This window comes from Piliocolobus tephrosceles, chromosome 1 (assembly GCF_002776525.5).
Source record: "Piliocolobus tephrosceles isolate RC106 chromosome 1, ASM277652v3, whole genome shotgun sequence".
Classification (NCBI taxonomy): domain Eukaryota; kingdom Metazoa; phylum Chordata; class Mammalia; order Primates; family Cercopithecidae; genus Piliocolobus; species Piliocolobus tephrosceles.
The window spans coordinates 15,665,164-15,690,260 of record NC_045434.1 but is presented as its reverse complement, the minus strand read 5'-3'; the positions used below and the strand labels follow the sequence as shown (position 1 = coordinate 15,690,260).

At 38.8% G+C, this 25,097-nt stretch overlaps 1 non-coding gene across 1 annotated transcript; it reads right to left on the bottom strand.

Annotated features, from left to right (window-relative positions):
* Positions 1–2,013: 2,013 nt before the first annotated feature.
* LOC111526238 lies at positions 2,014–2,175 on the bottom strand. The gene has a single exon (XR_002726301.2). It is a non-coding gene; the product is annotated as a U1 spliceosomal RNA (small nuclear RNA).
* Positions 2,176–25,097: the final 22,922 nt, after the last annotated feature.

Here is a 25,097-nt window from a genome sequence, read left to right as displayed (position 1 = left end):
TTGTAAAAGTCTAGGGGAACATGAGAAATAAGTTGGACACAGTCCCTGTTGTCCCTATTTACAATCTACTGTGAAACACAGATAATTAAGGAGGTGATTACAACCATGTGGGAAAAGCAGTTCTTCCTGTAGATTCAGACAAGAGATTCCAGATTTTCAAGGGATCTACATCTCAAACCCAAAGAAGTAAATCCCTCAAAGCATAATGGAGCCGGGCGTGGTGGCTCGAGCCTGTAATCCCAGCACTTTGGGATGCCAAGGCAGGTGGATCACCTGAGGTCAGGAGTTCTAGACTAGCCTGGTCAACATGGTGAAACCTCGTCTCTACTAAAAATACAAAAATTAGCCGGGTGTGGTGGCACATGTCTGCAATTCCAGCTACTTGGGAGGCTGAGGCAGAAGAATCTCTTGAACCCAGGAGGCAGAGGTTGCAGTGAGCCGAGATCACACCACTGCACTCCAGCCTGGGCAACAGAGCAAGACTCCATCTCAAAAAAAAAAAAAAAAAAGCAAAGAGAAAATAAATTGAACTCAGGTAAGGAGAGATGATATGCAAAAGGATTACTGCAACAAAGGCAGGGAGACTCTTGCTCTAGGAAAGGAAACTGCAGCATTAGGGAAGGAGGCTACAGCAACGTAGAGAGTGCCATAACCATGAGATCAGCGTGTAAGCTCCGAGGTAAGCAGAGAAAGGTCTTTCTTTCAAAGGGAGTAGAGAAGGCTATAAAGAACCGTGTGAGGGGCGGGATGAGGCAGTGGCATGATCAAACAGTGGCTCGGTCTCTGTTTGTGGCCATTGCATTCTCTGGAGCAGGTCTTACAGAGAGGCTTTTCTGCATTCCTACATGCAAGAAAGGACCAAAGTCCAGGGGCCTGGGGGAAGGTGAGGAGGCTAAGCAGAGTTTGGTCAAGTCACATTGATGATATTTTGTCCACACTGGCCAGTGGGGACCAATGGCTAATCATTCATGAGACACAGAATGGAAATTGGAAGGTCCGTGTCTGACCTTGTCATAGGTAAATAAGGAGGTCATCGGTGGATCTTATCTAAATCTTATGGGGAGAAGGAATTCCTTGCAAGAAGTCATTTTTTGGAACACTGAAGGTGTGTGTTGGGAAGGGGTAGTTTCGTAATCTCCCCTGTTTTCAAGAGGCACAGGACTTGGGGAAAGTTCAATATCACCAGTGCCTCTGACACAAAGTGACCTATAACCTTGAACACCCGGTGGCAGGATGAATGGAGTCCACGGTAAGTGCCATGACAGAAAGTCATCAGCCAGTAGTGTTGACATTACCTGGAGTCTTGCTAAAAATGCAGATTCTCAGACCTGTTGAATCCGAATCTTCATTTAGAGTTGAGTCCCGGGATGATCCATCCACAGGTAAAAGTTTTTGAAGTGTGAATCTGGGGAAGTCAGAAAAGCATTGCTAGAAGAAATGATCCCCTAGTTAACTCTCTTTCTTTGGGAATGCTCTGATTTGAATGTTCACACATTCATTCATTTACAAAAACTAATTGTTTTTCCAAGAAAGTTGTATTAGTATCTATGAGTATTAGTTATATATTGCTCTGTAAACTACCCCTGGATTTAGTGGCTTAAAACAACAAGCATTTATTATTCTCACAGTTTCTATAGGTCAAGAATTTAGGAACAGCTAGTTGGGTGGTTTGCAGTCAAGATATCAGCCGTGGTTGAAATCAACTGAAGACCTGGCTGAGGCTGGAGGACACAAGGTGGTCCACTCCTATAGCTGGCAAGTTGGTTCTTCTCCAGGCTAGGCTCTCCATCCTGGGGCTTCTCCACATGGCTGCTTGGGTGTCCTCACAACATGGCGACTAGTTTACCCCAGAGAAAGAGAAAGAGGAAAGCTATCCTTTTAATGACATAGCCTTGGATGTCACATGGAATCACTTCCAGCACAATGTATTCATGAGAAGCAAGTTATCAAGACCAGCCCCACTTTGGGAGGATGGAGAGAATTAGGCTCCAGGTTTTTTTTTTTTTTTTTTAACAGGGGAAAGCATGAACAGTCTCCCACTGCCACACATTATGCAGTTGGGCTTCCTACATTTGAGGAAATTGCAGGGATCAGCACATTTGGAGTGCAATGGATGAGCCTTGCCCTGGGAAAACCACCTTTGAGATCATGGTATCTCCCCTGCCAGGTAAGTATAGGCTCCAACTTTTAAAGGAAGAAATATCAATGGAGTTCCGGACATTATACAGCATTGTACAGGTGGGCTTTGTAAAAGTCAATGATGTTTATCAATTTAATTTATTTGACATTTTACCACTGAAGACAGATAGCTGATTCTGTTTTTCAGTCTCCAAAACTCACAAGAACATGCTTCATGCTATCTTAACAAGACAGAAACTTTTAACTGTCAGAATACTTTTTGAGAAAACTGTAGTTGTTGGTGAAAGTCCGTAATTCAAAGGTGATAAGATTGAACTTTCATGAGTGACAAGAGGATGACTTTGCAGTTTGCTTTGTGGGCAGTATGTGGAGGTGGGAGGGACAAGAAAGAAACATAAAGAGCAGAGGGTAGAAGCCAAGAGATAGTGGAAAATCACATGTTCTGTCCTGGTAATCCTCGCTGCTCTCCAGAATTTTAGTAAAAAGGTGTTGAGCTCATGTAAAGTACAAGGCGAGTGGTGCCTTTTTACGGACTGTGATAGGGCTAGGCTCTATATCTGGACTGAGTCGAACCAAACTAAGAAACACATGCAAATATGAAAGATGAACAGAGAGAAGCAGGAGGAAGTAAAGTCAGGGGAGTTTGCAGAATTGGGGTGAGAGGTGAGGTGGACCATGGTGGGTGGTGAAGGAAGCATCTCAAAGGCCATGGAATAGAGGACTGCAGTCATTTTTAGTTAGGTCTCCAAGGGACAGAGGGACCTTAGTTGACATGTGGATGGCACTTGATTTCTGGCAATTCTTCTCTTTTACTGAGTCAACGGCATGATTAGAATATTATTTACTGAATTTCAGCTTTTGATGCTGACTATTTTAAAGTAACATTAGAAAGTAATTATGGAAAATATCTCAAGTTAGAAGAAAATTTTTATTCATTTATTTAGGTTTGGAGTGGCAAAGTGTAGAGCTTGAAATGTAATTTCACTTACCAGCAACATGTTTACATTGCTGCCTTAACGCTCTCTCTGGAATCAGAATAATCTCTAGCATTTAGGGACCTCCTAGTTTATAAATGCTGTGGCCCTTTTTTTTCTATTTCAGAAGCACACTCTTTTAATCTTGTAAAATCCTGGCCAGGAATGAATGAATGATCTAAAACAATCCGTCAACATGACCTTTTATCTTGCTTAATATTTGGAAAATCTGTTTTGCGAAGCTAAAAGCAAAATGACTTTCCTCAAAAAGCTTTTCCTGTATTTAGGGTTAGAAAAACATATTTTTTGAGAAGACAGTACATTTCCCCGAATTTCATCTTCTAAAGGCTTAAATAATTTTCATAGTAAAACAAAATTGCCTCAAGTGCTATTGCCCCTCTCTAGACACCCATTAATATAAAAGAAAACTAATCTATAATAAACGCTTGTTCTAAGAACGCTCGGCAGAAGCCAGGTATAATTTAACATTCTGTACAGCATTCGGTGACGAAGGACACACTATGATTGTTTTGCAGCATTGCAGAAATTCTTTTTAAACAAATCTTAGCTTTTAAAATTGAAGCTTAGAATTTTGCTCAGCCCGTTTTGTTTCCTAGGTCCCAGATATTGGGCATCTACACACTCAAAATTGATAAAGTTAGGCATACAGAGACAGAATGTTTCTAGTTTAGAAATAAAAGCAAGTTTTGTTCAACCCAATAAGAGCACTCCTAAAAAAATTAGTAAAGGAAATAAATAAAAATATAAAATACATTATTCAATAAAACCAAATCTAATGCACCCAAAGAGTTCACCGTCTAAATTCCTGGAGGGAAGAGTTGGGTAGCTGGGCTATAAATCTCAAATAATTTCATTTCTTCCAATTGCTGTATTCATCTGTGCTTTGCCAACTTCTCCTTTCATGTTTCTTAATGAACTTTCAGCCCCTCTTTATAAATGATCTGGCTGAACATTTTGATCTTATCACCAACTTACTGCTCCAACCCAGAATGGAAGCCAATCTCTCCCTTTTTCTGACACCAGTAGTCTCTGTAGGTAACTTTTCTAGAATAGAGGTCAGAAAATGTTTTTTGTAAAGGAACAGTTAGTAAACATTTTCAGCTTTGTGAGCCATATGGTCTCTGTTTTGACTATTCAACTTTGAAGTTGGGGTGAGAAAGCAGCCACAGACAATATGAAAATGAATGGGCATGGCTGTGTTCCAATAAAACTTTATTTACAAAAACAGATGGTGGGCTGGATTTGGCCCACAGGCTGATGTGAAAGTTGTCAGAATCAAAATAGAGTCACTTGTGACAATTGGAACTGGGAAAGGCCGTAATGGGAGGGTTCTCATGCTTGTATGCCTGATAACAAGAACTATCCCAAACAAACTGCAAAAAAGCACAACCTTGCACAAAGGCCACCAAAACCTTACACAGAAAATACTTTTGCAAGGACATCTGTCCAGCAACTGCTTGTCCAACCTTGGACTGACACCACCTTTGTTATTGATCCATACAGCCAAGGATGATTGATTCAAAACAACTTATGTAATTCTCTTCATTTTGCCTTCAAAAACTGTCCCTTGCCTCAACCTTCCTGATGATCTGCACAGTTTACTCTGGCACATGTATTTCAATTGCAAACCCATTCCCAAGTACGTATCGTTTTCTTTTAGAGTCTCCTTCTCAGTCTGTTGTGAAGGTTTGACACTGCATGTCCTACAGCATGTCCCCATTTGGTTTGACATAGGAGCCGGAGAAGAGAGAGGTGAGGAGAGAGAGAAAGCCCAGCTGTCTTCACAAAGCCATGGATGTTTCTCCTCTCTCTCCCATCATCCTCCTCCTCATCCCACTCTGAGTTTTTTGCTCATGTTGATTGTGGAGGAGCACGGTAGAATGGAGGTTCAGCGAGGGGAGCAGAATTGATTGGAATATCTCCTAGAGAGCCCTCCTGTAGATGACACCATCCCTACTGTTTGCAATTCTTTGGGAATACAGGGAATTGGAGGCTCCTTTCTGTCAGTTTTAGACCCAAGTCTTGAGCATAAAAAGAGCCCTGCTCTACCTTCTGTGACACTCTTTACCACCATGTTTTATTCTGTGGGTCAGTGATTGTAAGGATAGATATAGTTCAGGAATATAGAAATACACTAGTAGTTCATCAGTGACAGCTGTTCATTGACAATGTCCCAATCTCGGTCTGTCACGTTCTTGATGAAATTCCAGGGCATTCCACACATTCTAGTGTTGCCTAAAATACGAAGTGTTTGAAAATGTAGTTCGTTTCTTTTGCTTCACTGAGATAGAGGTTTTTTGGTTGTTGTTGTTCTTTTGTTTGTTTGTTTACTTTTTGTATGTTTTCAGTTAACTTTAGCTTTCCAGGCTGGAGTGCAGTGGCACAATCATAGCTCACTGCAGCTTTGACCTCCTAGGCTCAAATGATCCTCCTCTCTTAGCCTCCCTAGTAGCTGTGACTATGCCACCATGCCTGGCTAAGTTTTTTGAGATGAGGTCTCATTGTGTTGCTCAGGCTGGTCTCAAACTCCTGGGCTCAAGCAATCCTCCCATCTCTGAAAGCTCTGAAATTACAAGTGTGAGCCACTGCACCCAGCTGGCTTGACATTTTTGAGTCTCCTCTATTCCTTCTGACCCTTAATGAGCATTCTTCTCTTCCTTAATCCCGTTTTATTTCAAATAGTTTCTTTTTATGGCCTCCATAATAACACCTATTAGACTACTTTTGTGATTGTACTTTCTCTAAAGGCGTATTTTCCCATCGGCCTAAGAATAACTTCCTTTAGAAATGATTCTTTCCCTTCTCCTGTCTCGCTTGGATGTACCCCATGGCCTCACCTGCTGACCCTGATTGCTCTGCTCTCCTCCTTGACTTAAATGAATTTTCAGCTCCTGCTATAAGCCACACTGTTCCACATCCTGGAGCTACATCAGCTCCTGCCTTCAAGGAGCTCTCAGTGCAGAGAAGTGAGAAGACAAACATAAAAACAAGCCAATGACACCAGGGGCAATTCACTTTCTTTGGTGGACTGTAGACACCCATGTCTGTAAACAGGGCACACTCTTAGTCGTATGGGAAAGGTTCAGGCTGTGGTACATTATTGTACTCCAAGACAAGGACAGAGGAGTGGCATCTCTTAAACATGGAGGCTGAGCCAAGGCAGTGTTAACTTGTGGCTCATGGTTCAAACCATTCATACCATGGTCATGAAATGTACTTACCCTCCCACCCCACCAAAAGGGCAAAGATCTCTTGCTATGGGGCTATGCTGCCCCTGTTGGACCCACTGCAATGGAGAATTTAAATGGAAAATTATCAGGGTCATGTTGTTCTAACAGATTCCAGATTCTTCTTCTAATTACCCTATACTAGATCTTATGGGGGAAAAACCCAAAGACCCTGCCTTCAAATTGCATATGGTCTGTTTAGTAGAAGGGATAGTCAGGAGACACAGAGAAGAAACAACCAAATAATTTTTATAGAACAACATATCAGCCAGCACAAATTAGTCTAGCAGAGTGCCCACTGAGAGAGCACAGAAGATGAGAGAATAAACAAAGATGGTCGTGGTTGCCTTCCAAAGGAGGAGAGTTTTGAGAATTTAATTTGTTTCCAATCTTTGCTATTATAAGGTATATATTATGAAGAACCTGTTGATTCATAAATCTCTTACTATATTTTGGATAATTTCTCAGGACAAATGCCCCCAAATAGAATTACTAAGTTAAATGGATATCAAGGAAATACACATTTTTAAGAGATTTTGATATATTGACAGATAGATTACAATTGCTGTCTAGAAAGATTATATAAGTGTATGCTTCTTACCCCCAGCAGTGTATAAGGGTATCCATCTCACAAAAATTTGGAAGCATCAATAATTATGATTTTTTAAAATCTCTAATATAACAAGTGAAAATATCTAATTTTTTTCTTCACATTTCCTTTGTGCTAGTGGTGTTGAACATTTTTTCATATGTTTATGACTCATTGTTATATCCTCTTTTGCCCACTAGCTATCTTCTTTGTCTTTTGCTCCAGGGGTCCTCTGTAGATGAGTTATATAATAGCAGTAGAACAGCGTCCAATCAATATGCTAGGTTATTTTGTAACTTTAGACTGATAAGGCATTCAGAGTTGAAAGGTGTGGTTCTTAATACAGCTCAAGGAAGTTATGTCCAGATAAACACTCTCAGGTCAGGAAACAATTCTGCAAGGAGTAGAGTTCTACTAGAAATGCAGCGAGGGTTATAAGTATCAGCTACTGCCTGAGGTATGTCTCCATGTTATCCCCAAATTTGATCAAAACATTTGACGAATAAAGGGGAACAACAATGAGATACTACCTCACATCAGTTGGAATGGCTAATGTGAAAAAGTCAAAACATAACAGATGTGCGAGGTTGCAGAGAAAAGGGACTGCTCACACACTGCTGGTGGGAATGAAAATTAGTTCAGTGCCCTGTGGAAAACAGCTTGGAGATTTCTCAGAGAACTAAACACAGAATCACCATTGCACCCAGCAATTCGGCATTACTAGGTATAGCCCCAAAGGAAAATAAATTGTTCTACCCAAAAGATAACTGCATGCCTGTAATCCCAGCACTTTGGGAGGCCGAGACAGGCAGATCATGACGTCAGGAGCTTGAGACCAGCCTGGCCAAGATGGTGAAACCCTGTTCCTATTAAAAATACAAAAATTAGCCGGGCGTGGTGGCACACACCTGTAGTCCCAGCTACTTGGCAGGCTGAGGCAGAAGAATCGCTTGAACCCGGGAGGCGGAGGTTGCAGTGAGCCAAGATAGTGCCACTGCACTCCAGCCTGGGCAACAGAGTGAGATGCTGTCCCCCCCGCAAAAAAAAATACCTACACTTGTATGTTCATTGCAGCACTATTCACAATAGCAAAGAAATGGACTCAACCTAGATGCCCATCAGTGGTGTACTGGATAAAGAAAATGTGGTACATATGCAATATGAAATACTATGCAGCTATAAAAAAGAATGAAATCATATTATTTGCAGCAACATGGATGCAGCTGGAGGCCATAATCCCAGGTGAATTATAGCAAAAACAGAAAACCAAATACTCCAACATGTTCTCACTTATAAGTGGGAGCTGAACATTGGGTACACACAGACACAAAGATGGGAACAATAAACACTGGGGATTCCAAAAGAGTGGGAGGAGGTGGGGGCAAGGGTCGAAAACTATCTATTGGGTACTCTGTTCACTTGGACATTAGAAGCCCAAACCTCAGCATCACATAATATACCCAAGTAACAAGCCTGCACATGTACTCCCTGAATCTAAAATTAAAAAAGTAAAAACAAACAAACAAACAAAAAACTAGTAGAATCATCAAAGTGCATTCTAGTATAAAGTGATACAGGTTTGTATGCAATTGTGGTTGCGCTCATCTTGCAATCTCAATTTGGAGGAAAAAAAGGAAGAATTTGGAATTGATTTCTTAGCCTCATAACGTGTTAAAACTGGGTACATTTTTACAAACCTAGCTTCCTGCCAAATCTTGAAATAAGTCTACATTAATAATTAAGTTAGTTTTCTAGATATTTAGATTTTCCCTTTGGAGATATACAGATGTGATAAATATTTATTTTTTATTTTGTAGAACAAAAGAAGAAAAAATGTATTTGGATTACCAGATCCCTGACTCTCTGTGTTTGCTTTTGTTGATTATTAAGGCATTTTCATATAGGCTTAGATTCTTTAAATATCACAGCTATATGCATAAGTATCAGTCATAGTTCTGCTTTTTCCTTACTAATAATTTTTAATTAAAAGAAATACAGAATTTAGCATGAAAAAACAAAACGATGTAGAGTCTAGGCAGAAAATATCTCTAAGGGTCATGACATGCAACATTGTAGGAGCAAATCTAACACACACAAAGACAAGTATGTGGAAATGAGTTTTAGAATATAGCATATGATTCAGGTTCTTCTTCTGACTTTGATGGGGTGACATCAAAAGGTGATCGTTTCAATATTTCGTCATCTCTGCATTTATTTTGTTTTGTATATTTTAACAAGTGCTTTCAGGCTGCAGGTATCTCTTGGAAACATTTAACTCTCTTCCAGCTAAATGAATAAATAATGATGCTATGCCCTTTGCATTCAAATGCAAAGGTTATAAACCACTCTCAGTAAGGTCTGGCTTTGAGTCATTTGGCCAAGGAAAATGACAGGTTCTAATGTGGAACACTTCATACTGTCTTTGAAAAACCCACAAATGCCAAGAAAGTGGCTCAGGATTTGTTGTGGGAGAGGACTGTGTGTGGTGCAGGAAAGGCCATGAGAAAGAACGAAGAGATTAGGGCTCATGGTCATCTGTATTGGCTCCATTTCCGATGTGTTCTAATATTGGAATCCTGTGCAAAGTTTGTTAGAAAATAGAGACATGATTTTGCAAAAAAAAAAAAAAAAAAAAAAATTTGGGCCAGGCGCTGTGGCTCACGCCTGTAATCCTAGCACTTTGGGAGGCCAAGGCAAGCAGATCACCAGAGATCAGGTGCTCGGAACAGGCCCCCAAAATCTGGCCATAAACAGGCCCCAAAACTGGCCATAAACAAAATCTCTGCAGCACTGTGACATGCTTGTGATGGCTATGACGCCCACGCTGAAGGTTGTTGGTTTACCAGAATGAGGGTAAGAAACACCTGGCCCACCCTGGGCGGAAAACCGCTTAAGGCATTCCTGAACCACACACAATAGCATGAGCGATCTGTGCCTTAAGGACATGTTCCTGCTGCAGATAACTAGCCAGAGCCCATCCCTTTGTTTCCCATTTTAGTTAATCTGTAATCTATAGAAACAATGCTTATCACTGGTTTGCTGTCAATAAATGTGAGTAAAACTCTGTTCATGGCTCTCAGCTCTGAAGGCTGTCAGCTCCCTGAATCCCACTTCGCACTCTATATTTCTCTGTGTGTGTCTTTAATTCCTCCAGCACTGCTGGGTTAGGGTCTCCACGACTGAGCTGGTCTCAGCAATCAGGAGTTCCAGGACAACCTGTCCAACATGGTGAAACCCCATATCTACTAAAAATACAAAAAAAAAAAAAAAAAAAATTAGCTGGGCATGGTGGTGTGTGCCTGTAATCCCAGCTACTTGGGAGTCTGAGGCAAGAGAATTGCTTGAACCCAGGAGGTGGAGGTTGCAGTGAGCCAAGATTCTGCCATTGCACTCCATTCTGGGTGACAGAGCAAGACTCCATCTCAAAACCAATTTTTTTTTTTTTTTTTTTTTTTTTTGCAAACTACGCTTCTTATTCCATAAGCTGCATTCCACTGTATAGACATACCATCGTTTATCCAGTCTCCTGTTTATGTACATTTGGGCTGCTTCCAGCTTTTCAGTATTATAAATATATCTTCTTTGAACTTTCTTGTTTAAGTCATGTTGTGGACTTACATTATCATTTCTGTTAAGTCAGACCTGATGGGTCAAAAAGGAAGTCTATGTTTAAGTTTATAAGACATTATCAAAATATTTTCCAAATTGGTTGTACCATTTTAGAGTCTCATTTGCAATGCATTAGAGTTCCAGTTGCTCCACAGTCTTATAGTATTTGATGTTTTGTGGTAGTTCATTGGCAGGTTTTGATTTGCATTTCCCTGAGGCTTAATGATGTTAATTATATTTTCATGAGTTTATCACCTATGTGTTTATCTTCTTTTGTGAAGTATGAAGTCTGCTCAAGTCCTATGCCCCTATTTTTATGGGCTGTATTTTTACTTACTGTGTTGTAGGAATTCTATATGTATTCTAGATATGGGTCCTTTGGCAGATAAATGTGTTAATAATTTCCCCACTCTGGCTTGTGTTTCATTTTCTCAGTGGCATCTTTTACCATTAAACTTCTTATTTCTAGCTCGTTCTCTGTAAGAAGTTTAAAAAGTTTTGATAAGGTTGTATTTATCAAACTTTTGTCATCTTTTATGAATAGTGCTTTTGCGGTTTAGTTCAGAAATATTTCAATAGTAGTGATGAGAGAGGACATCATTGCCTTGTCCTTGATTATGTCTTGTTCCTAGTCATTAACAGCAGTTGTAGGTTTTTCATAGATGTTCTTTGTTAAGTTTAGGAAATTCCCTTCTATAGTTTCCTAAGGATTTTTTTTCCATGGGTGTTAAATTTTTACAATACATTTACTGTATCTACTGAGATAATCCTATGTTTTCCTCTTATTCTGGGATTCTGTTATTATTTACCATAATATTATATTAACTGATTTTATAAATTACATTGAGTAACTTTATAACATTAAAAACCTTGCATTGCTGGGATAAAACTCAACGTTGTAGAATGTATTACCATTTTTATTTTGTATTAGTCCATTCTCACATTGCTATAAGAAAATAACTGAGACTGGGTAATTTATAAAGAAAAGAGGTCTAATTGGCTCAAAGTTCTGCAGGCTGTACAGGAAGCATGATGCTGGCATCTGCTCAGCTTCTGGGGAAACCTCAGGAAACTTACATTTCTGGCAAAAGTTAAGCAGGAGTAGGCACTGCTTACATGGCAGGAGCAGGAGCAGGAGCAGGAGCAGGAGCAAAGGGGTGGGGGGGAGTACTACACACTTTTAAACAATCAGATCTTTTGATAACTCACACTCACTATCACAAGAACAGCACCAAGGGGATGGTGCTAAACCACTTATGAAGAACAACCCCCATGATACAATCACCTCCCACCAGGCCCCACCTCCAACCTTGGGGGTTACAATCCGACATGAGACTTGGACATGCCCCACTGTTAAAAATCCCCACTGATGTGCAGTTTGTTTCAGGATGAGTGTAAACTCTTTAGCATGTATTAAATCCTTCACAGATATTCAAAGTCATTTCTGATCATTCCTAGTTATGTACTATAGGTTCCAGCCTCCCTGTCTTTTCACTATTCTCTGGACACCCATCATCCTTCAAGCCTCTCTACATTTGCACAGGTTGCCACTTATTTAAAATAGTCTTCCTTCTCTTTCTATCTGAGAAATTTCTGCTCATCTCTGTCAGAACCAAAGCTGAAGTTTCCCATCACAGCAAGCCATTTTTTTTTTACTCCACTTAAAGTCATATGATCCTGTGCTATAATTATCTGCTGACAACTTTATTTCTCCACTGACAGTGAGCAGCTTGAAGGTCTTACCCTTCTTTTTTTTTTTTTTTTTTTTTTTTTTTTTTAAACAGGGTCTTGCTCTGTTGCCCTGGCTGGAGAGCAGTGGTGTGATCACAGCTCAGTCTAACCTTGAATTCCTGGGCTCAAGCTATCCTCCCACTTCAGCCTCACAAGTAGCTAGGACTTCAGGGATACATCACCATGCCCAGCTAATTTTTATTTTTTACTTTTGTAGAAGCAGGGTCATGCTATGATACCCAGGCTGGTCTGGAACTCTGGACCTCAAGGAATCCTCCTGCAATGTCTCCCAAAGTGTTGGGATTACAGGCATGAGCCACCCTGCCTGGTCCTGATCTTGCCTTTGATCCTCAGCACCTAATAAAGGGCCTGGGGTGAGTAGAAACTCAATAAATGTGACCAAATTAACAAAGGAAACAGATGGAGGATGGCATACAAAAGAAAACATGCCATACCTGCACATTTTTAAATGTTTTCCCTAAATGTTTTTATTTCCTTTTATGATAAAGTCAGAAGGAAATAAAATAGGGCCAGGTCACCAAAGATTATACAGTTCATTTTCATTCCTGGGTTTTTCCAGCAAGAGCAAGATTATGGCTCTCCTATTGGGCTGCAGCTGCGTTTAGTTTGAGTTGTCCTGTTTTCAGCAATACATATGATGATTAACTGCTAGAATTCAGTAATGGGCAGTGAGATTAAGTGATGATTGAAGGTTAATTTAAATACAGTCTGAGGTTAAGTGAGGAAAAGCAAGTATTTTATTTTTGTCAAAATTTGAAGTATTATTAGTGCTGGGATCAGTGGTATAACTAGAAATAATAGATTAAAATTAAGAAAGGAAAATTTTTAGAGAAAGATAAAAAGTCTCTAGACAGTGAGACCTACTAGACTGTGAAATAGGTTTTCAAGTAAAGTGATGGAACACAATCCCTGGAGACATTCTAAATAAAGAGACAATGGACTAGAAAGTGTTTTGCAGAAAAGAATTCTGCATTGATGACTGGAGTGAGAAGGGGGCAGGGAAATGCGAGGATGACCAGATGTGGCCCATGGCAAGGCCATGCATTGTGAAGGGAGGAAGAGGGTCTGAGATCCGGGAGCCCTGCAGAGAGTTTGCTGAAGAGTGAAGAAAGGATGGCGTTAGTAATGGGAGGAGGGACACTGGAGTCCGAATTAACAAAGCACACAGAGAGACATTCAGGCTGGTAGAAAAGGCTGGCTAGATCCAACCACTGACAAAGAAAAAGAAGATTGGACGGAGAGAGTAGCTCTCGCTCAAAGAGGATCTTGATAGATTAGAAGCGTTCAGTCCTGGCATAATGGGTAGCAAGAATAAAGTGCAGACTCTTGAACTTGGAATATGCCCTGTGCAGTCACTTATAGTCTCTCTCCTTATGGAAGGCAGGTGTAAGATGGGGATGGGGCAAGGTGCTATTTGTTTCTGCAAACCCTGCATCTGACAGAGAATGGATATTTGCTGAATATTTGTTGAATGAAGGAAAGAATGACTGGATAAAAATTACATAATCAAAGTAGAATTGTAAAAAAGATTAGTTTTACAGTCAGGTGAAGGACAGATTAGAAGAGAGAGAAGCTAGAGATAGCACAACCATAGAGAACCCTCTTGGAGCATGATATAGAGTACTGGCTTTCAAACTTCCTGTCCAAGTAAGAAATATATGGCAGGGCATCATATCTTTCTCACATCTGTAATCCCAGCATTTTGAGAGGCCGAAGTGGGAGTATCACTTGAGGCCAGGAGTTTGAGACCAGCCCTGGCAACCTAGTAAGACCCTGTCTTTACAAAAAATAAAATTTAAAAAAAAGCCAGGAATGGTGGCTTGTGCCTGTGGTCCTAGCTGCTCATGAGGCTGAGGTGGGAGGACTGCTTGAGCCCAGGAGGTCAAGGCTGCAGTGAGCTATGATTGCACCACTGCACTGTAGCCTGGGTAACAGAGACCCTGTCTCAAAAAATTTTTTTTAATTAAAAAAAGTTATATTGTGACTTAGTGTACACGTACACACACCCACATACATAAGTATATCACAAAACAATACATTCACTATTGAATAAGGAATGATATGAATGTTTTTTATATTCTATTTTATTTTTTAATGCTGGCTGGGACATACTAAATTGACTTTATAACTGGCTAATGTAAATGCAATTTAAAAAGCATTGCTCTGAAAATAAATAACCAATTACTATAATCAAATGAGACACAATAAAAAAAAACACAAAAAATAAATTGAAGACATATTGAAGTCCAACTTTTTTTTTTTGTTTGTTTGGGTTTTTGTTTTGTTTTGAGATGGAGTCTGTCTCACTGCAAGGCCCAGACTGGAGTGCAATGGCATGATCTTGGCTCACTGCAGCCTCTGCTTCCCGGGTTCAGGCTATTCTCCTGTCTCAGCCTCCCGAGTAGCTGGGATTACAAGCAGGCACCACCATGCCTGGCTAATTTTTGTATTTTTAGTAGAGACTGGGTTTCACGGTATAGGCTAGGCAGGTCTTGAACTCCTGACCTCAAGTGATCCACCCACTTTGGCCTCCCAAAGTGCTGGGATTACTTAAAGTGGGAAATTCTCAGCAGCTGACCAGTCTTTCAGACCAGGGAGATGCGGTTAGTCAGATAGAGGAAAGGTGCCGTGACCTCAGATACACTGTGAAAATTCTCCTTTCGAACTTGCCAGAGCCTTTGTTATGCTCATATATCTCTCAACACACAGAACTCAGAGCACTTTTAGGAAACTTACTGGGGATTCTAGGTGTGGGAATCAGTTAAATACCCAATGGGTTGTTTTGATAATTCAGATTAATGCCAGCATATGACAGAAAGCTCAAAAGAAAGTTATTATTATTATTATTATTATTCTGGTAGAAAATATGTAATGGGCCTTCTAATCTAGGACAGAATTGAATTGAATTTTAAGGTTAAACATTAATCCCACCAAGCTTTTCATCTTCCCAATTTTTTTTCTCAATGACACAGATTTGTCTTACTTTTACAATTCCTTCCAGTCCAAATCTCTTGGATAAAGATGTTTGTAAGTTGTTCTAATTTCTGTTGCTCTTCCCACTTGCAGACAGAAAACTATTTTTCTGCCTGAGCTTCCCAATAGGCCTGTTGATCTAATTCTCCCTTCATTTCTTAATAGGTTTTGAATGATCCTCTCTGGTATTCATTTCTCTCCTGACACACCAGTAAAAGGCCATCTTACTTCCCTTGACTCTGGCTGACAGTAATATATTCTTTTCTTTTCTTGGCCTTAATTGACATTGTTTATACTCACAGGGATCTCTTATCCCTCTTCCTTCCTGGTGGTTTAAAAAACCCACCTATATTCACGCCTCGTTTGTCTGAGAGCATTCCCTCGAGAAGCTTTGTTGGCAGTTACTTGGTCCTTTGGAAGCTCTTTTTAAATCTTGGCCTCCCCTCTGGGTCTTAATTATGTGTTTCTGAAAATTCTTCAGCTTTCTCAAAGACTTGTGGAGAGCAATGCAATGGGGTTTCACTTAATAGAGCCTCTAGGAAAGAAGATCTTTATAATCCACTGTGTTTGCTGTGTTCGTATTTTTAAAAAGGCAAAACAAAGTAATCCTTATAAACCGGTACGCGGTGTTGATTTGCTATCTAGGCTCAAGAGAGATAGATTGCCCTTTGCTACTGTTCTTGAAAAAGTGGAGAGAGAAGGTGGATCCTTGTGAGGTGGAGCTAAAGACACATCTAGGTTTTAGTACTGGGTCTGCCACTAATTTGCTTTGTGACTTTGGGCTGGGTATTTAGTCCCTCTGAACCTTAGTTTCTCCATCAGTAAAATAAGTGTAAGACTATTTACTTTAGTAAAATAACGGATTAGATAGGAGGATGTATATTAAGTGCCTAGCACAGTGGTTCTCAACTTTGATATGTATCATAATCACATACAAATGAATAAGGAATACAGAGGCCCACTTGCACTGAGGTCAGCTAAGCTGCTTTGTATTTGTACCAAGATCCCCATGTGATTCTGCTATACACTGAAGTTGGAAAACCTAGTCTAGCATCCTGTAGACATTCAATATATATTAGCCCATTGCCCCATTTTAACACTCAGAGCAGTCAAAAAGCAACTTCAACAATTTAAAGGAAATTAATTTTGACTTAACCTTGAGTTTCAAAGGCCAGAGAACTGGAGAGAAAAGGAGTTGTGTTGAAGATAAATCTATTTTATGTCTCCCAATCTGTAGCCCTAGAGGCCAGAACTTTCAGCCCAATATTGCAGCTCCTGGCTGGTAATTGTCATCTTTTGCATATTGATAGGAAAGCATACTCTAGAAAGATGTAGGTTTATACACTTTTAAATCAAAAAGTAAAATTCATCTTAAATTTTAAAAGTTTTTTCATAGTTTGTACTTTTTACCACCTTGCAGTTCCTATTTAATATTTTTAGAAAAAGGCCTCCATTTTGTTACTTTTTAACCAAGATTATCCTATATTACTTGTATCTTTGATAGCAGTGTTGTTCTATTTTGTTTATCTCTTTATTTATTTTGTATCATGTTTTATTCCAAAAGCATTTGAGGAGGCTTACAGAAACATGTCATGGGCCTCTGCCTTCTGCTGAGTATGTAAAAACCTGGAAAGAGAGCCTCTCTTTTTCTAAGAACAAGAAAGAGTTAGGTAACCTCCCAAATCACAATTTTCTTGAATTTATCAGAGAGCTGAGGTCACAGGGCAACCAAATACCTGAAATCTAAGGAAAAACAAGCACTTCTAAGGAGTCATCATAACCCTGGCTTACCCGTGAGAGAGGCAGGAGACACTATCCCTGAGATAGTTTAGAAGGCTTTGGCCAAAAGTTTTAATAAATTGCTAAAGGTTAAGTATAAGCTCACATGAGAGTATAGAATCCTTGGGAGTCTCAGATACAAGGGGAGCTGGCACTCACTCACAGATTCTTCTCCATGAACCTCACCATGTGCTCACAAGAAAGATTCAGGGCAGACCCAGAAACCCGAGAAGGCTTCCCTCTGTTGTGCACACTTGAAAGAGAGGGGGTGGCCACCATTATTGGAAGGCATCAAGTGCCCCTTTCCCCAGACTCGTTTTCTCCATCTCTCCTTAAGCTATTGGGGGAAAGATGACAAACAATCTTGTTCCCAGGACAGAGAGGAAGACACATCTCAGCTGGGGCAAACCAAGGGACAAAAGCCCTCGACACTTGAGAGAGAGGGAACAACAATCTGTTGTAGCTTCAGATCATTAGAAATCTCCTACCATGGAGGATGGTGCAGGAAACTCACATAAGATATGCCAAAAATACAAGATAGAGTTTGGCTGCCATAGGAAATAGGCCAGCATCATTTGATTGCTCCACCACTGAGACCCAATGAAACAGGGCTTATCTAAGACTGTGGATGAATCAAAACAACAGAAAACCTCCCCCTTCTCCATGGCTAGCAAATGTCAAGTAACAACTAGCAGCAAATCTACCACTGGGGAAGGAGCAAGAGCATGGAACAAAACCCTCTCTGAGGTTCAGTTACACAGGTAAAGCCTAAAGATGAGAGTGAAATGAGAATGTAGAGAATAATTCTTAAACATAAAATACTACTAGAAGATAATACCTGTGATTCCTTGACAGTAATCATAGCAATAAAACTCACATCCGGTTCAATGACTGACTAGATTGTCTCAACCTTCACTCTAAAGACGTAGCAGAAACAGGTATGTGGCCAGGTCCAGTAGCTCATGCCTGTAATCCCAGCACTTTGGGAGGCTGAGGTGGTGGACAGATTGCTTGAGACCAGGAATTCAAGATCAGCCTGGCCAACAATTTACCAACAAGAGGCAAACTGATTAACAGAAACAGACTTAGAAATGAACATGATATTGAAACTATCAGACAGAATTGAAAATAGCAATGATCAATACAGTAATGAATAACGTAGACATCATGCACAAAGACATGGGGAATTTTAGTACAGCAATGGAAATTATAAGAAAGCAGAAAATGAAAATTTTAGAAATAAAAATAGAGTAACAGAGATGAAGAATGTCTTTAATGGGCAATTCATAAACTTGACACAGACAAGGAAACAATTTGTATATTTAAAGATAGGCCATTAGAAATAATACGAACTAAAAAAAAGAAGAATAAAACAATGGCACATCCAAGAGCTATAGGATAATATTGAATAGTCTAATATTCATGTAATTGGAATCCCAGGGGGAAAAACAGAGAAGAAGATAGAAGATGTATTTGAAGAGTAATGAAGAGATAATGGCTGATAATTTTCCAAATCATTGAAAGATATTAAATCCTAAATCTAAGAAACACAGAAAATCAAGCAATATAAATACGACACATACACACACACATACACACACACACTCTTAGATGTGTTGTATTCAAATTGATGACAACAAAAAATAAGGAGGAAAAATGTGAAGATAGCCAAGGAAAATAAATACATATTATGTACATACAGAGGAAATATTTTCTCTCATTTTGAGGGTGGCTCTTCACTTTCTTGGTATCCTTTGAAACACAAAAGTTTTTCATATTGATAAGTATGACTTATCCAGCTTTTTCATAACTTCTACATTTGGTGTCATATCTAGGAAAATGTTACCCAATCCAGTTTCTCACAGATTTGGTTCTGTTTTCTTCTAAGGGTTTTACAGGCTTAGCTCTTACTTTTAGGGTTAGGATTCATTTTGAGTTATGTTTTGTGTATGCTGTAAGAAAGGAATCCAGCTTCATACTTTTTGCATGTGGCTATCCAGTTGTCCCAGCACTATTTGTTGAAAAGTCTATTCTTCCCCCCATTGAACTTCCTTGGCATCATTGTCTAAAATCAACTGACCATAAATATAAGTTTTTCTCTACAACCTCTCAATTCAATTTCATTTAACTATTTATCTATCTTTATGTCATTAACACACTATCTTGTTATCATAACTTTGTAGTAAGTTTGAAATCAGAAAATGTGAGTTTTCCTGCTTTGTTCTTTTTCAATAGTGCTTTAGTTATTGGTTCCTTCTGTTTCCACATAAAATTTAGGATCGTCTTGTCAATTCCTGCAAAGAATGCAGCTGGGATTCTTTACGAATTGCTTTGAATTTATAGTTGGATTCAAAGAGCATTGCCATCTTAACCATGTCAAATCTTCCAATGCATGAACATAAAATGTCTTTCCATTTATTTAGATGTTTAATTTATTTCAAAGATGTTTTGATGTTTTCAGTGTACAAGTTTTGCATCTCATTTAAAAGATTTATCCCAAAACATTGTATTCTCCTTGAGGGTATTATAAAATAAAATGGTTTACTTAGTTTCATTTTTGGATTGTTCATTGCTGATATATAGAAATACAATAGATTTTTATGTATTGATTATATATCTGCCTCCTTACTGAACTTATTTATTAGTTCAAATAGTATGGGTTTTTAAAAGTTCTTTAGAATTTGTTGTGTGTGTGTGTGTGTATATATGTATATATATATAATTAGTTGTATATACGTGTGTGTATACATGTGTGTATATATGTGTGTATGTATACATGAAATATTTCATTATCAAGTAAAGATAATGAATAATGATGTCTTTTATTTCATTTTCTTGCCAAACTGTCCTGGATAGAACCTCCAGTATAATGTTTGAATAGAAGTGGCAAGAGCAGGCATCCTTGCCTTCTTGATAATCACAGGAGGAAAGCATTCAGTGTTTTACCACTTAGTATGATGTTAGCTATGTTTTTTATAGATGCCTTCTATCAGGTTAGGGATGTTCTCTTTTATGCCTAGTTTTTGGATATTTTTATTATTACAAGCCATTGTATTTTGTCAAAAAATATTTCTTTTCTATGGAGATGATTATGTAGTTATTATCTTACTATATTAATGTGGTGCATTATATTAACTGATCTTTGTATATCAAACGAGCCTTGCCTGCCTTGGATAAATTGTATTTGGTTAGGGTGTGTAATTATTTGTATAATCTTCATATGTTGTTAGCTTTGGTTTACTTACATTTTGTGGCTAATTTTCGCCTCTGTATTCATAAAAGGTATTGGTTTGTAGTTTTCTTGTGATGGCTTTATTAGCTTTGTTATCAGGATACTTCTTGCTTCAGAGAATGACTCAGAAAGCACTCCTTGCTTTTGTAAATTTTGGAAGAGTTTATGAAGGATTGTTGTTACGTCTATTCTAAACATTTTTAAAATTTACCAGTGAAGCCATCTGAAATTGGGCTTTTCTTTTTTTATGAAGTCTTTTTTGCTGATAACTCACTATCTTTACTTGTTCTAGATCTATTTAGATTTCCTATTTCTTCTTGAGATAGAAGCCCATCGTTCCCTCTCCCGGCCACTGGTCTTCTGGTTTTCATGAATATCTTGATTGACCATTTGTTGGTTTTTATGGATAGAGGGCTGGGAAGAGGGTTCTGAGAAATTAGCAAGTTACACCACCCCAAAGGTTGTTGTTTTTACTAAGATGTAACTGTTTTTCTTGAATAAATGCTCCTCAGATTGTTGCAAGCCTTTGAATGATTTCCAAAGTTCTGAAAAAAATTATTTGATTTTTTTCCTACAGTTCTTATTTCTTTGATAGAGGAACAGATTCTCAGATATTCTTATTTGGCCATTCCTACTTACATCACTCCCAAAGATTTATTTGTATGTGTCATAATTAGCAGCAACCTTACAATTTAATCCAGGCCAAGTCTCTGATTTCATAGGTATATAGCAGAAGAACAGACCATGTAATCTTTCTTTTCTGAACTTAGGAGGTCGTAAGAGTGTCTAAACTTTGAGACTCTTAAAAGCAGGGATTTTTTTCTTTCTCGCTGTTTATCCATAAGAGCCTAATACTGTTCGGCACGTGCCAAGTGTACCAAAAAAAAAAGTTGCTCTCTTTGTTTGTCTGTATATTTGAATAGTATCCCCATGCCACTGCTTGCCCTGCAGTTTATAAATCAACTGGAAAAGTTAAGATCCCTAGGGCCACGAGTGGGGTGTGTTGCCTGGGGTTAAATTCGGTATCTCTCTCACATAGCAATACCAGACAAACTGTCAATTATATGCAGAAATCTTATAGACTCTGTAGTCTGGAAGTTTAATGTTAATGCCTCAGCCTATACCTGGATTAGTATTGATTTAGCTCAATTTTCTAAATCTCTGACTTCTACATTTACAATAATAATCATTTTAATAGTGGGATAGAAATGCCTGAAAACCCTGAAGAACATTCCAAAAGATGTAAGAACACTAATGAAAGAAAACTATTTCTTTCAAGATACCTTTATTGTGTTACAAGTTTTTGACAACAGCTAAATTATTCACTCATTTCTTACGCTAAGTGCTGGGGTTATAATGGTGACTAAGACAAGCATGGTTTCATTCCCTCTTAGAAAGTAAATGGCAGGCCGGGCACGGTGGCTTAAGCCTGTAATCCCAGCACTTTGGGAGGCCGAGACGGGCGGATCACGAGGTCACGAGATTGAGACCATCCTGGCTAACACGGTGAAACCCCGTCTCTACTAAAAAATACAAAAAACTAGCCGGGCGAGGTGGCGGGTGTCTGTAGTCCCAGCTACTCGGGAGGCTGAGGCAGGAGAATGACGTAAACCCGGGAGGCGGAGCTTGCAGTGAGCTGAGATCCGGCCACTGCACTCCAGCCCGGGCGACAGAGCAAGACTCTGTCTCAACAAAAAAAAAAAAAGAAAAGAAAGTAAATGGTAACTCCAATCCAAGCAGAAAATGCGAATGGAATCACCAGAGTGCCTCATTCACAGTCATTCTGGATAAACAGATATACACTGAAATAATACCACTAGAATATCTTCTGGCATACTGCAAGCTCATGAGGGGTTGAAACCATTTTCAACTAATTTCCCTGTATTCCTTTCCTTTTCCTTCGTCACTTGGTATCTTACTTCTCCAAGAGTTCTGGTGTGGACTTTCCACACCTTCTGTGGTCTCTTTAATTCCCCCATCTTTTCCATTTATTTTCTTCTTCATCCCCTCAAAGAAAAGCCTGATGGCATGTTTCCTTATTTAAATAGTTTGTTCTTTAAATATAGAATGCAGGGTAAGATGTAGGAATATGTAAAGAAAGTCACCAAGGGGATGGTACAATTTCAGAGACTCCAGGACTTCTCTTCCCCATCATTGCTTGGCACTGCGTAATTAGAGTCTTGTTTCATTTCAGAAAGCTGTGGGATCTGCCTAAAATGCAAATACCCCTGGGGAAATTGTTGTTTTGAGTCTTATAAGTCATTTCTATATTGAAGTGAATGAGTTTATTTAAACCTTTGCTGAGAACAGATTTTGAGTGGGAAAGATAGAAAAATTGTGAGCAGTAGGTAACTGAAATTATTGAGGGAGGAGGTGGAAAAGGGAGGTTGAGGATACCACCATTATGAAGGAGAAGCAAGTCAGCTTTTCACAATAGACTGAATTTCCTGTACTTTCAAACTATACTGCTAAGTTCCTTTAAAATGCTCTCAGAAATTACATTAACAATTAAAATTATCTTAATGATAAGTATTCAAGTTGCACTGAATAGGACACTTGGGATGGAATGACCCTGGGTTATATGAAAGGATTTGGAATTCTTCCCTATGTATTCAGTGCCTCTGATGTATTTCTTTAATGCAAACCCCTTCCCACCCCAATTTTAAGGGTGATAATTCTTGGCTTTCTGAGTACAAAGTACTGAATACTAAGTCAGTGGGTTCAAAATTGAGATTAAAAAAGAACATAAATGAGATTTTTAGAATGATCAAAGAAGCACTGAAATTTAGAGACAGAACAGAAACTAAGTGCTTATTTTATAGATGAGGATACAGGCCAAGGTTTGATTAGATCATTTGTTAAAATATGGCATATTCCTTATCTTCTGCCATGCTTATATGTCAATTTCTGCCTCATATACACAAATCTAGATGTTTCTGTACAAATATTTTCACTCTCTTTGGGAATGCAGTTCAGATCATGATCATTAATTATTCTTTCAGTTTCAGGAGGACTGTTTTAATCATTTTTTCAATTTTAACTAATTAATTTTAATGATATATTTTACAGTAATATTAAATGATAAGGTTTTTAATATGAAAGAAATGTCTTAAATGAACCCAGCATTTAAATGAATAGCAGTTGTGTGAAATTGTGTGTGATACCATCCAATATAAAATATGTGGACATAACAATTACAGACCATCTGTTAAACTGGCATCTTGTTGTATAGGAATGAAATTTCAATTAAATTTTATTATCAGGAAGTGTAAATGACAGATCCCATATGAAAGTCCACAGCCAGTAAACTGTCTAAATAAAGAGTGGGATGTCATACAGTTAATGAGTTGGATTGGGTTTCCTGATTACATACTTTGTAAATAATGTGCTTGTTCACCAGCTTTTGGAAACGAGTACTGCTTGGAAGGATGGTGGTTGTTTTTAAAACGACGCCCATATGGAAGGTAAATTGGAATGGTCGTGCGACACAGTCCAGTCATCTGGTTAATGTATGATTCACCACTTTAGCTGGAGAGACTGAAATTAAACCATGCATGAGATAAAAGAATGACTTGAAAGTGAAGAAACAAAAATCAGACCTCAACCATCTCTAATGAATTTTGATTTACTGGAAGCCATGTATCCATGGCTCATAGACCAGTTCACAACTGCAAGGAACTGACGTCATCATCCAACAATGGGTTCAGCTGTGGGTTTGAATCATCAGGGAGGGAGAAAGTCTAATAGTATCAGCAAGTCTCAGGACAAGGTTCTAGATTATTAATGGGAGAACACATGAGCTTATAGTTTTCAGCAGTGAAATGTGTCTCATAACTCATTGAGCAAGTTCCTCATTTTCTGCTGTCACTGTTATTAATATCTATTATTTCTTGGGGTAGTCAAGAAAAAAAGAAATCATACCCAAAATCTAATTGCTTCAGTGGCAACATGGAGTGTTGTCAGAAAGAAGCTTAATTCTCATTCCATAAAACAAGATAAGAAGAATCTCAAGCCATTTCTCTTTACTATACTTCTGAAAAACATAATTAAGTAACGCTCTAATGGATCATAAAACGCATAATCCACAGCTATAGACCTTTGAAAAGTTATTCAAACTCTTCCAGGACTTATGCTGAGTAATATCTGTGTGATTTAGCAGGCAGGATACAACACAGGACAGGATTCGCTGGAGGCATCTTTAGCTAGGTGACCCGTCCACTCTGGGCCCTGATACTTCCACATTTCAAGGTTACTGAAAGGATACATATCCCAGAAAGGGAATTCTTCAGTGGACTTTTACTGTTATGTTAGCTCTTCTAGCTTTTAATGGAGAGTGAATTTGTTTTTCTTCTTTGTATTGGCTTTTACTTGGATTAAGGCTATGTAAGTCTACATTTTTTGGAGGTAGGGTAGAAAAAGTAATATGCTATGGAGTACCTGGCACTAAGGCCAAGGCTAGCCTTGGGGTGACACCAGAATAGCAGGCAAGTGTCAAGATTGCAGATGAGATATTACTTAATTTTTAAGAATTTTGTTATAGGATATAATTTACAAACAGTGAAAGGCACAAATCTTAAGTCTGTTGTTCAATCATTTTTGACAAATGATATACCCACGTAATTCACACCCCTTTCAATATATAGAATACTTCCATGACACCAGAAAGTCTTCTTGTGCCTCTTCCCAGTCAATTCCCCTGCTCCTGACTCTCAGGCAACCACTGATCTGGTTTTTATCACCACAGATTCATTTTGCCTATTGTAGAATATCATGTAAGTGAAATCAAACAGTATGTATGCTTT